General features: G+C 44.0%; 1 long non-coding RNA gene across 1 annotated transcript; it reads right to left on the reverse strand.

Moving 5' to 3' along the window:
- Positions 1 to 7301: 7301 nt before the first annotated feature.
- On the reverse strand, positions 7302 to 7866 carry LOC125556080. The gene is made up of 2 exons (XR_007304994.1): positions 7618 to 7866; positions 7302 to 7487 (listed from the first exon to the last, which is right to left on the reverse strand). It is a non-coding gene; the product is annotated as an uncharacterized LOC125556080 (long non-coding RNA).
- Between the last annotated feature and the right edge of the window lie 5306 nt (positions 7867 to 13172).

A 13172-nucleotide genomic window follows, 5' to 3' on the forward strand; every position in this document is an offset into this window, starting at 1 on the left:
TGCGGAGTGAGTCCCAATTTTGGGAATCATCTTCCTTCGGATTGCTATAACAAATAAACCAGGTCTATCAAATGGTTACCGCATTAACGACGGTCGTGTGGTGGTTCGATCAGTTTCCGTACATAGTCCGACGAACGCCGCATCCGGAGCTCGGACCGACCTGTGAATTCAGGCTTTGCCACGCCTTTACTACATCACGCCGATGCCCTGCATCGACATTCACTTTGGCGCCAGGCCATATTTCTTCTATTCCTCACTTTGCATAAATTATTTATTGTGCAACATTTTTTTAATTATAATTATTACTATTATCTCCGGTTTGCACTATTTTTTGTGCACAGGAAAATTATCCGGGGACTTCGGCGTCACTCTGCCGGTCTGCATTGATCGTGCTATGTCACCACTTTGGCGTGTCAAGCTCTCCGCTCCGCCACCTCGGGACCAGCTTGAGGGATGGAACCTTGCCCCGCATCAAGCTCGGGCCGCGTCATCAATACCGAACACATTAACCAGCTAAGCCGCTTTCATGCTCAAAGCCTTAATTTCTAACTTGCGTTCGGTTCGACCAAGCATTATACCTTTTTGGAAAAAAGTTGCTTGTAAAAATTTCCTTGTCCAAACTTTATTTGTGACGCATAAATTCAAATACCCCGTTTACTTGGGGGCTTCCTTTATGAAGCTTTTCCTCTTGCATATGATTATACTTGTACAACTTCGTTCCTTGTTCGTGTATTACGCCACAATATGCACCATATTGACTTAAGCGATTTGCAAGCTAGGTTGCCTCGCTCCTGTGTTTACCCCTACGTTCCCGATTGTTCGGCTAGGGAGTAAAGGGAGCACCTCTGCGATTATCATGATCGGGTCACCCGAGCCGGACCTCAGACTGGGTGAAGCCGAAAGCTAGCGCTCTTATAGTTTTCAATGATGGTCGGCACACAACGGAACTCATGAGTACAAAAAATCTATTGCACAAGTCTCATAATAATAATGAGCACCGAAGAAAGGTATCGGTGGGGGTACTATTTTCTTCGAAGATGCTTCTTACACTTCACGGTAATATAGCATAAGTTCCTTGAGCGCGCTTTGTCTGTTACAGCCTTGTGGCCTGATTGCCTGGTTATTGGAAACACCGTCGATATTCTCGACCGATGGAGTACATAACACTTTTCGGTCCTTTACCGAAGAGGGAGAAGCTGACGGTCGGTTAAGACACGTTTAAAGTTCGGTTGAACATAGATATGATATAAGTACTTCGGTACATGCAATCATTCTTCTACCCAAGTCACTTGGGGGCTCTTAAAATTTCTATGAGCTATTTTATAGTAAATGTGTTTTCTTCCTGGTCGTTGCAAAGTCTTTTTCTATGGCTCCTTTTTCGACGTGAGTGTGTGGTCAATAGCCAGATAACCCATTTTCTCGCTAGCGACCGCTCGAGTTTAGTTCGCTAAACTGGTCTAACGAGAAGCACTCCGCCTTCGGGATAGGAGGCTGCAGCCGTAGGCTGACCCGCTTGAAGTCTTGAGATCGGATGTGTAATGTTAAAGCACGACAGAAGCACTCTTTTTTTCTAAGACCAATTTTCGGATTGGCACCGAACACTTGATATTGTTCGGACGTCATGTTTTTACTGACGTTTCTTGGTTTTCCAAGCTTTTTGGCACTTTTAAACTACTTGTGTGTTTTCAACATTAGTCTCGCAGTGCAACGCCAGACACCTTTAGGGATTCGGCAAAAACATTCTCGGATATTGCTATATATGCATCGGTTTCGAATTGTGTCTTCGGTCAATAGTTGGGTTGCCCGGCTCCTATGCTTGCCTCCTACGTTCCGCTTTGTTCGGCTAGGTGCGCAAAGGGAGAACCACTGCGATTGTGCTTCCAGCTCACATGGTCAAGCACCTCAGTGGAGAAAGCCGAAAACTGACCGTCACAATAGGCGTAAACTGGTCAGCGATCCGATGACTATATTAAATGACGGGCCGTTCATAACATTGGCCGAAGTGTTTTCGGCTTGACCTCGGATGTCGCCGAACACTGACCGGGGGCTCATAGCTAGCTTCCCCAGTGTAAAGCTCCTACGACTAAGCGAAAGTTATAAAGCCCGCATATCTGGTTGCCTCGTTTCTGCTAACACAACCGCCTTCAGGCACCGAGACGTCGGCTAAGGGTTGTTTTGTTAGTGCGGAAACACCCTGCGTAGTATCTACCAAGGGGTAGAAGCCGACGATGGGCCACTTTTACCTGATAAACGGTCACAATGGAGTCAAATAATGATGTAAAGTACTTGGATACGTAGAATCATTACACATAATCTGTGATTTTCTTCTGGATATCGATCCTTAATTTGGCCATCCGTGCCCACATTAAGGCTCGGGGGCTACTAGGCTTCATGCTCATTATTTATAAATATTAAAGGGGCACATCGATCCCCTGATCTGGTGTTGCCACCTGACCAGTGTCTCGGGGGCTACTGCATTGCCTATTTCGATGCAGAAAATTCCAACTGCCAAGTGTTTGGCTTAACCGAACTATGGGCAAACATGTCTTCGGATAACAATAGGTACCATTTGGAACTATCCGGCGTCAAGCTAAATAAATTACGGCAACTTTTCAAGACCCTCTTTCAAGGGCCCGTTCGCCGATCACTATTATCTCTAATATATTACACTGCGTTTTTATTCCTATGTATGCTGCCGAGCTAGGAATTGATCCTCAGGCTGATTTCACGCATCGACCTGAGTCTCAGGGGCTACTGGGAACAACGGTTTTTATGCTTTCCTTCAGGTGCATCTCGGGTTTTAGACAGATACACACCTTGAGGGCTACTGGATATACATCGGCAGAGAATAAACTACACCAGTTAAAAATATTCACAAAAAATCAGCCCGCTGTCGGGTGGTGCACCACCTCGGAAGCAGTCCGGCATAAAGCTCGGGCGGCAGTGGCTGGCTCCATAGAGGGCAATTCTGGCATTAAGCTTGGCTAAACTCCTTCAACTTTTTTGGACCAAGATGATCTATGACTTCTTGGATACAGTTCGGCGTTGGAGCTCGGATACATAGTCCGGCGTTGGAGCTCGGATACATTCCAACATTAGAGCTGGGAAGCGGTCCGGCATTGGAGCTCGGACGCAAGAGGACACTGCCTCCCGGGAACAACTTCAAACCCGAGGTGTGGCATAAAAACAACAAGGCATTGATAAAGGCCGGAAACTTAAAGGGGCTCCTCGGATACCCGACGCGTAAACTCGTCGAATGCATTTCGGCGACCCTCAAGATCGAAGATTTGTTGAACCAGTTTTCAAGACCGGCAACCGAAGATGAAGAACAGTTTGGAAGAATCGAGGAGCGTCCCTAACTTCAAGACCGGTTCAGGGGGCTACGGACGGTGTCCTGGACTAGGGGGTACTCATCACGTTGTCTCCCGATCAGTTGGATTGGGCCGAGGACCCCCATGGCCGTATACTCATGGGCCAGTTCGGACGGCTACCACATACAAGGAAGATTCCACAAGACTTGGTGATCAAGACAAGGACTCCTCCCCCACCAGCGTATTCGGCTAGGACTCTTGTTATCCTAGGCCTCGGGTGCATTATATAAACCGAGGCCAGGCTAGTCGATAAACTCCATACACAACAATCATACCATAGGCTAGCTTCTAGGGTTTAGCCTCCTTGATCTCGTGGTAGATCTACTCTTGTACTACCCATATCATCAATATTAATCAAGCAGGAGTAGGGTATTACCTCCATCGAGAGGGCCCGAACCTGGGTAAAAACATCGTGTCCCTTGTCTCCTGTTACCATCCGGCCTTGACGCATAGTTCGGGACCCCCTACCCGAGATCCGCCGGTTTTGACACCGACATGACCCCTTACTAAAATTTCAAGATAAAAGTGTTCTCCATGAGTATGCACCGTTGCGACAGTTCTTCGTCCTGAGACACCACGTGATGATCAGGTGTGATAAGCTCTACATTCACATACAACGGGTGCAAGCCAGTTTTGCACATGCAGAATACTCAGGTTAAACTTGATGAGCCTATCATATGCAGATATGGCCTCGGAACACTGAGGCCGAAAGGTCGAACGTGAATCATATAGTAGATATGATCAACATAGTGATGTTCACCATTGAAAGCTACTCCATCTCACGTGATGATTGGACATGGTTTAGTTGATTTGGATCACGTGATCATTTAGATGACTAGAGGGATGTCTATCTAAGTGGGAGTTCTTTAGTAATATGATTAATTGAACTTTAATTTGTGATGAACTTAGTCCTGATAGTATTTGCATAACTATGTTGTAGATCAATAGCTCGTGATGTAGCTCCTCGTTTATTTTTGATATGTTCCTAGAGAAAAACTATGTTGAAAGATGATAGTAGCAATGATGCGGACTAGGTCCGTGATCTAAGGATTATCCTCATTGCTGCACAGAAGAATTATGTCCTTGATGCATCACCAGGTGACGGACCTATTGCAGGAGCAGATGCAGACGTTATGAACGTTTGGCAAGCTCGGTATGATGACTACTTGATAGTTCTGTGCGCCATGCATTACGGCTTAGAACCGGAACTTCAAAAATGTTTTGAACGCCATGGATCATATAAAATGTTCCAAGAGTTGAAATTGGTATTTCAGACTCATGCCCGAGTCAAGAGGTATGATACCTCTGACAAGTACTTTACCTACAAGATGGAGGAGAATAGCTCAACCAGTGAGCATGTGCTCAGATTGTCTGAGTACTACAATTGCTTGAATCAAGTGGGAGTTAATCTTCTAGATAAAATAGTGATTGACAGAGTTCTCTAGTCACTATCACCAAGTTACTCACTGGTGCGTGTCGGTCCTAAGCAAACGGTTTTTAACCCCTTTCCGCGACGGCATCTGGAACCGTCGCCAAGTGAGTGTGGGCGATAGGGGGGGTCCTTCCCACACGACCCAGAAACCATTCGGGATATGCCCTCCTGGCACACACGTTCGGCAAAATGAGGTCGTGTGCGACCGGCGAGCGCTCAAATACGGAAATACATATAGTAGAGCTAAAAAATACAATTATACGGCGAAATTGTTTCCGTTCACAAGTAAATCCCACACAGTCAGTCCCCACTAAACATTTTCGTTCGTATGTACATCCCACACAGTCGCTCCAAGGAAAACGTTTCCGTTCACAGGAACAACACACATAAATTTTCCCGTTAAATCGTTTGTGATAGCATTTCCATTGCACACTATATTAATAATTTTATCGTTTGCGTTATTGAATGCATCACACAGGGTGCGTAGAAAGAAACTGTGTGGCAAAGGCTGTCCATCACACACAATTTTTATGTGATAAACGTTTGCACAAGGTAGCCTAACGCAAACAGTTTTCAAGAGTAAGTCGTGGGTGCAGTGGAGATTGATCGCACACGTAGTGGATCCTAGAAACGTTTCTGATCTCCACGTATATCACAGACGTTTTGCTTTCGCAAATCGTGTGAAGTGTAATCCCTATTTAATCCATACTTAATCCAATTAATCCCTAATTTGAAAATCACATGTTATGAATTTGAAAGTAGGCAATCACTTATTTCATATCCAACCATGTTTATTACAAATATAGGTTCAACCATGAATCCATAATTCAATGCACATGTACATATACTAAAGAACTACAGAAGCACCAAGTAAAGAATGATGAACCACAATTGTACTAAAGACTGTAAAGAGAGAGGCGAAAGACATTCTGGATGCTGGAGAAGGTAAAGCGGAATGCCCATATTGTGCCCTCCTCCATGCGTAAGGCGCGCATGACTCTAGGATAACCCCTTGTAATAGCTGGCCGTCCATCCTTCACTGTCTTCATTAGGAATTCTCGATGCTCATTGTAGTCTGGATGAAATACTTTAACCTTCATTGCGTGTCCACCAATCATGTACTTTGCGAGGTAATCTTGAGTGAAATGCTTCGGGAACCACGGGGAACGAAAAAGATTCAGACATTGTTATCTAACAACTCATTATGGGCAGTAAAATGCGAAGGCTGCAGAGTTTGTAGTTACCATCCTATAGCTCACTGTTGTGTTGGATAGAGCATAAACAAATAATTTGCTTGCCACCATTCGTATCTTTTTGCTAATAATCCTTACCAGTTTCCTCACTTGATGCTTGTTCATCAATATCTCATTGCCCCATACGCAAAAAGGGTCGATGCGTGGATCCTTGCCAATGGCATATGTACCTACAAGAAACATGTCAATATTAGAAGCTAACTAGTGTCCATGCCTGGATCTATATGCACTACATTATGGAACAACGGGGTGAGTACAAGCCGAAGGATGAAGCTAACCTCGGCGGAAAATGGTGGCCACTCTCGTTGTTATCCTGCATAAGTAGTGGAAAGGCATGATCAGTACAACAATATTAACGTAAAAAATATATAGCAAAGGTAAACAACATCATCTCCAAATGATAGCTTGAATGTGTTGGTTTCAGCATGCTGTTAAAGTAGATATAAAATGGAAGGCAATGTTACCGACAGCAGGCTTAGCAGCCATCAAATATTGCAATTCAAACTGGTATTGTTGAAAATGAATAGAACGCAGGTAATGCTTAAACATCACACTGGATAAATGTGTAAACACTATAGGAAATATGTCAACTTGTGACCACCACTATTGGTCACTGAAAGGTCATGGTTTTTCATCTGCGACCTTTTTGTGACCAAAAACAGAAGGTCAAAAGCTGGCGGTCATAAACTGACTACAGCGACCTTTCTTCTGGAATGGTCGAAGACGTTTACGACCAAAATAAGCCTATTGTTCTCTTTTGGTCACTAGCAACCTCCCCCAGGCCACGTAGGCATCCAGCGTGGCAAGCTGATGTGGCACAAGATTCAGCCCGGTCCAATTCGGTTTTCTACATGGGCCTAGCCCAACAATTCGGCCCATTTATGATTTTTTTTCCTGAATTTTTTTGGGCCTGTTCTATCATGGGCCTTTACCTTTCCACATAGTCCGTTTCCTTTTCGTTTCTATTTTCTATTTGAGTCGAGGCCTGCTTATAGTTATTCTGAATAGCTTTTCAGCTCAGGTTATTTTGGGCCATGGCATCTTAATAGTACAAGTATATTTGGGACGTGACCACTATCAGGTCCAGTAAGAACATTTTTCTAGAGAATTTACTGTTCAAGTAAAATGTACACAACACATTAGAGGAAAATAGCACATACAACAGTAGATAAAATTTCATTACACTCCTACTACAGCTCACTACAACATAGACAGTACATGATACTTCATCCTTCAATTTTTTTACCAAGCACTAGACAAGTACATCTCACTTAAAATAAACAGTATTGTTCTCGGAAGCAAAATACGCCACCACACGCCATGGTGCGCCATCTTACTCGATCTGGCCTCAAGGAACTAGCAGCGCTGCTTGCTCCTTTGGCTGAGAGCTCCTTGCTGTAGAGGATGGCTGAAACTCGGATGCAAAGCTCCCTGCACATGACATATTGTGTCAATGCTTGCAGCAACAAAAAGAACTCACCTACCATAGAACTTGCACAGTAATGTATCAACCACCAAACTGTATGAAACAAAAACAAACGAGAGGGGGAGGAGTTTATACCTGATCTTCTTGAGCCTCTCCCCAAGCAAAAGCATCATCCAAGGTAATCGTCTAAACAAGAACACTCCTTAAGATTCTGGAAATGGACCAACACAGTAGTAGTGAAGCTATGCGGGGATCTTTGTGAAGCAGTTTATCGCTTCTTGGAGACACCAACAGTCTTCCCTCTCCTGCCGGTAGTCTTGGTGTGCTGACCACGGATACACACGCCCCAGTAGTGACGCAGACCACGATGGTTCCTGGGAAAGAGAGCAAGGTTTCAAGCATAAGTGATGGCTCATACATTTATGCACTAAGGAAAAATGCTACTGCAACAGTGAAGTTTTAAGGAATCAGGCATCAGCATACATCTATTGGAAACAAAGCATTGATATACAAATCAGCAGGGTCACATACAAGGTACACTAGAAGGGTATACATGAATACATTGACAATCATCAATACCAGATTGCAAGACATAACAATTATGTACCTAAGCAAGTCGACAAGGGCATAGGGCAGGATATAAAATCTGGATACAAGTAATAGACAAACTACTATGTAAATACTACAGTGGCATTAGTACTAGGACATCAAAAAATACTATGTAAATATTACAGTGGCCAAACGGGTGGTGGATTAACACCAACAATGTGCATCGCACAGAAGAATTAAGATAGCTAAAAATATGATGATTACTGCAGGTTCTCAAGAATTCAGCATTGTACCCATAAGTGATGTCACTATAATAATTAGAGGCAGATAGCGATTGAGTAGTGTAGAGGAATTATAAAAAGGGATACACATCCTTAAGTTACTTTCTCAAACTAAATTATATAGATATAGAAATATAATGTAGAACATACAGTGTACTATCAAAGCAACCAGAACCTTGTAAAAGTTTTTGTTCATGCAGGCATTGGCATACACATCCGTACATGCAGGCTTATATAGTACCGCTAGAACAAAATACATAACACACAGTTTGCACACATGCCAAGGCAAAGGGGAGCATTGCTTCATTGCTTGATAGTTGATATATATATGTCATCAAAAGAGCAGAAGAATAGCCAGTCTAAGTGAGCTAGCCAAATATAGGTGCAGTGCAGTAGTCATCATTGCATTATAAAATAAGCCAGTAGTCAATCGGCTAAAAAAGTGGAAGTAGCTCAAAAACAACCAGAACATCCGTCCAGGTGACCCGTCTGGAGTAGCGCGTAGTAGAGCACCTGCACCCTCCATCAACGCACATACGAATCAGTCAACGAGTCCATCAACAAGAAAGGGGTCGAGATTTCAATGTGGGGAGGAAGCAGCTGACCGTCCAAAGAAGACATGCCAGTTATAGATGCAGAGTTAGGCACACTCGATTGTCGATCGCCATCGCTGCTGGCGCCGCCCGGATCGGGGTGTCATGGAGGAAGCGATCTGAAGCATAAAAACTAAGCAAAATTAAAAGCATCAGCCGCTAGAAGCATGTAGGCAATAGTACTGGATAATATTTAGAGCAAAAGACGTTTTATATTTTGAGACAGAGGGAGTATTACATAGTTCATCAAACCCATGTCAAATTAATCTAAAAAATGAATTACTAAACCTGCCTGACTAAATCAAACTCAAACCAATGCATCAATCGACACTAGCAGTAGTACACTGAAGAAATCGACACTGAACGGAGGCAATTAATATGTACAGCTAGCACCCATTTGCCTATATTCTGCACTTGAATTCAAACCAATCACTCTATTCCAGAAGATGCATGTACATGCATGCAGCTAGCACGCACCGTCAGCTAGCAAAGAGGCGAGGCTAGTTTGAAATGGAGGGGAAGCACAGCAGAAATCCAGCTGCGCCTGAGAGTAGCAGTTGGTAAACCGTGCATGCGTACGCGTGGACACCATGGTCGTTGAGCAAGCACCGAGCTCCTGCCATGGACGTCGATCTAAACTAGAATCACAAATATGCCTCGCTGCAAGAACTAGCTAAACATGCATAACCATTAAGAAAAAAGCTCCTGCAATGCATGAAAACACCTAAATGCAGATCGACCTAGCTAGGTAGGCAACTACAGAGAAGAGATCAACATCTGCTGAAGATCTTATAAAGATCAACATCAGGTTTCCATACACACATAGGATCGCACCAAACGACCGGGCTCCACAATCACGAAGAAGATTAGTGGGAGATCACGGAACAGAGCAGTAGTAAAATGGAGAACCAAGCATCCAAATTCATAGGACAGATAAACATAACAGTAAGGCCACTTCTTCTTGATTCAACAGTACTGGTTTAATTTGTCATACCACTTCTTCTTGGTGAATGGATCCACGCTGCAAAACCACGAGAAACAAGGCCAGAAACCGGATCATCTCATGACGAAGGAAGAGGAGATGAAACAGATCCTAAATCATATGCCTAACGCCTACGAAACAAGCAAAAGCATCAAATCGAAGCAACCTGAACTGGCGGACATCGCATGGTGGGAGATGAGTCAGCGGCACGCGTCGCTGGAAGCAGTGCTCTCACCGGCACCTTCCTTGGCCAGCTCAACAGAGCCCGCTTTGGCTGCCCTCTGGACGCCTGCGCCACCGCCCTCCGTGCCGGAGCCGGCGGCCCCGGCGATAGCGGCAACCTCCTCCTCCTGGACGTGGCAGTTGTCCGCGTCGAGCGACGAGTGCGGGCGCTTCTGTGCGGGCATTCCGGCCGCCTGGCTGCCCTCCCCGCTCCTTGGCGCGGCACTCGTCGCGGGGGAGAGGATGGTCGGGCGCGTGCGGGCGGGCGGAGGAGTGAGAGGGAGGAGGCAGGTGGTGGGTGGAGGTGGGTCGAGTCGAGGGGGAGGCGGATTGAGACAGATTTGGGGAGCGCGAGAAGGCGGCTCCAGATGGATCTGGGGAGCGCGAGGTGGGTGGAGTCTATTCTGGGGAGCGCGTGCGTGAAGGACCGGCGGTGGAGAAAAGGGAGCGGCGGCGGTGGGGAGAAGGTAGTGGCGGCGGGTGTGAGAAGGGAGCGGTGGCGGGGAGGGGGGGAGAAGGGAGCGGCGGCGGCATACAAGAGATGTGCTAGGGTTTCGTGGGTGGACGAGGGTGAGAGGGATGAGAGGGGCACGAGGTGATTCGGGAGGGGGATGAGAGCGACGAGGGCTACCGAGGGCTACCGTTCGATCCGGAGCATCCGACAGTGCTTAATCCATGATCCGCGTGATATGTTTTTGGACCAATCACAACGCAGTATCTCTTCGATGTTGTTATGACCATTTAAATTGGTCGTGATCGATTAAAAATAAGATGCTAAATCATGTCAGCTTTTTTACGTCCTAGAAAATTTATAAAAATAAATAGAAAAGAAAACCCTTAGCATTGTGTCACCAAGTGTGATCTACGTTTCAGTAAAAATAACAAACTTTGAATAATACAAATATCTCTAAAAGGTATTATCCAAAATGAGTGTTTTTTAAGACAATCATTTTTTGAGAGCCCAAAATTAGTTCTTTTTGTGAAGGACCTACAATATATTTGTTGAAAAATTGGACCAAATCAATTTTCTAAAATACTAGGCCATGTTTAATGCACAATTGACCAAATGGTTGGGTGTCAAAAGTTTTGATCCACCTCTGGTGAAAAAGACAAATTCCGCCGATTCAGCTGGAAGCGGGTCAAATTTGAACTACATCTGCCTCATAGTTTGCTCTTTATTTTTTACAAAAATCATTTCTAGGTACATAAGTATCTATTTAATCATAGAAACACCAAAAAAATTCCAAGATTCAACCACTAGCTAGGAACGGTCATTCCCACCGTTTTGACCGCATTTTGAAACGGGCATAAAAAATTAAAAAAAAATCAAAAAATTGGGAAACCTTCAAATTGTGTCATTATATGTGGCCAAGTTCCTAGGAAAAATAATAAACTTGTAATACGGCAATTATTTTTTAAAAAGTGTTCTAAAAAACGAGCTATCACGTGTGGAGATCAACGGCTTTCAAGCCAAATGATCAATCTTATGGCCACATCCATGGCATAGTTTGTTCAAATGATCTCATATTGTGCACAAGGGTGCATATTGGAATGGCAAACAATGTTGCCTAAGGAAGTTGTCACTTTCTTTGGACGAAAAAACCATTTTCCATTTTTTGAGTGCCCAAAAGGAGGTTTTTTTGTGAAGGACCTACCAAATAATTGTTGCAAAATTGGACCAAATCATTTTTCTAAAATACTAGGCCATATTTAATGCACAATTGACCAAATGGTTGGGTGTAAAAAGTTTTGATCCACCTCTCATGAAAAAGACAAATTTCCGCCGATTTAGTTGGAAGCGGGTCAAATTTGAACTGTAGCTACCTTGTAGTTTGCTCTTTATTTTTTTCAAAAATCATTTCTAGGTACATAAGTATCTATTTAATCATAGAAACACAAAAAAAGTTCCAAGATTCAACCACTAGCTAGGAACGGTCATTCACGCCGTTTTGACCGCATTTTGAAACGGGCATAAAAAATTCAAAAAAATCAAAAAATTGGGAAACCTTCGTGTCAGTGTCAAAACCGGCGGATCTCGGGTAGGGGGTCCCGAACTGTGCGTCTAGGCCGGATGGTAACAGGAGACAAGGGACACGATGTTTTTTACCCAGGTTCGGGCCCTCTCGATGGAGGTAATACCCTACTCCTGCTTGATTAATATTGATGATATGGGTAGTACAAGAGTAGATCTACCACGAGATCAAGGAGGCTAAACCCTAGAAGCTAGCCTATGGTATGATTGTTGTATATATTGTATATCTATCGACTAGCCTGGCCTCGGTTTATATAATGCACCGGAGGCCTAGGATAACAAGAGTCCTAGCCGAATACGCCGGTGGGGAGAAGTCCTTGTCTTGATCGCCAAGTCTTGTGGAATCTTGCTTGTATGCGGTAGTCGTCCGAACTGGCCCATGAGTATACGGCCACGGGGGTCCTCGGCCCAATCTAATTGATCGGGAGACGACGTGGTGAGTACCCCCTAGTCCAGGACACCGTCACTTCGCATTGTGTCATTATATGTGGCCAAGTTCCTAGGAAAAATAACAAACTTGTAATACGGCAATTATTTTAAAAAAGTGTTCTCAGAAACGAGCTATCACGTGTGGAGATCAATGGCTTTCAAGCCAAATGATCAATCTTATGGCCACATCCATGGCATAGTTTGTTCAAATGATCTCATATTGTGCACAAGGGTGCATATTGGAATGGCAAACAATGTTTCCTAAGGAAGTTTTCATTTTCTTTGGACGAAAAAACCATTTTCCATTTTTGACTGCCCAAAAGGAGGTTTTTTTGTGAAGGACCTACCAAATAATTGTTGCAAAATTTGACAAAATCAATTTTCTAAAATACTAGGACATATTTAATGTACAATTGACAAGATGATTGGGTGTAAAATGTTTTTATCCACCTCTCGTGAAAAAGACAAATTTCCGCCGATTCAGTTGGAAGCGGTTCAAATTTGAACTGCAGCTGCCTCATAGTTTGCTATTTATTTTTTCCAAAAGTCATTTCTAGTTACATAAGTACCTATTTAATAATAAATACATGGTTTGGTGGCGA

The sequence above is a fragment of the Triticum urartu genome, chromosome 5 (genome assembly GCF_003073215.2).
Source record: "Triticum urartu cultivar G1812 chromosome 5, Tu2.1, whole genome shotgun sequence".
Taxonomy (NCBI): Eukaryota; Viridiplantae; Streptophyta; class Magnoliopsida; order Poales; family Poaceae; genus Triticum; species Triticum urartu.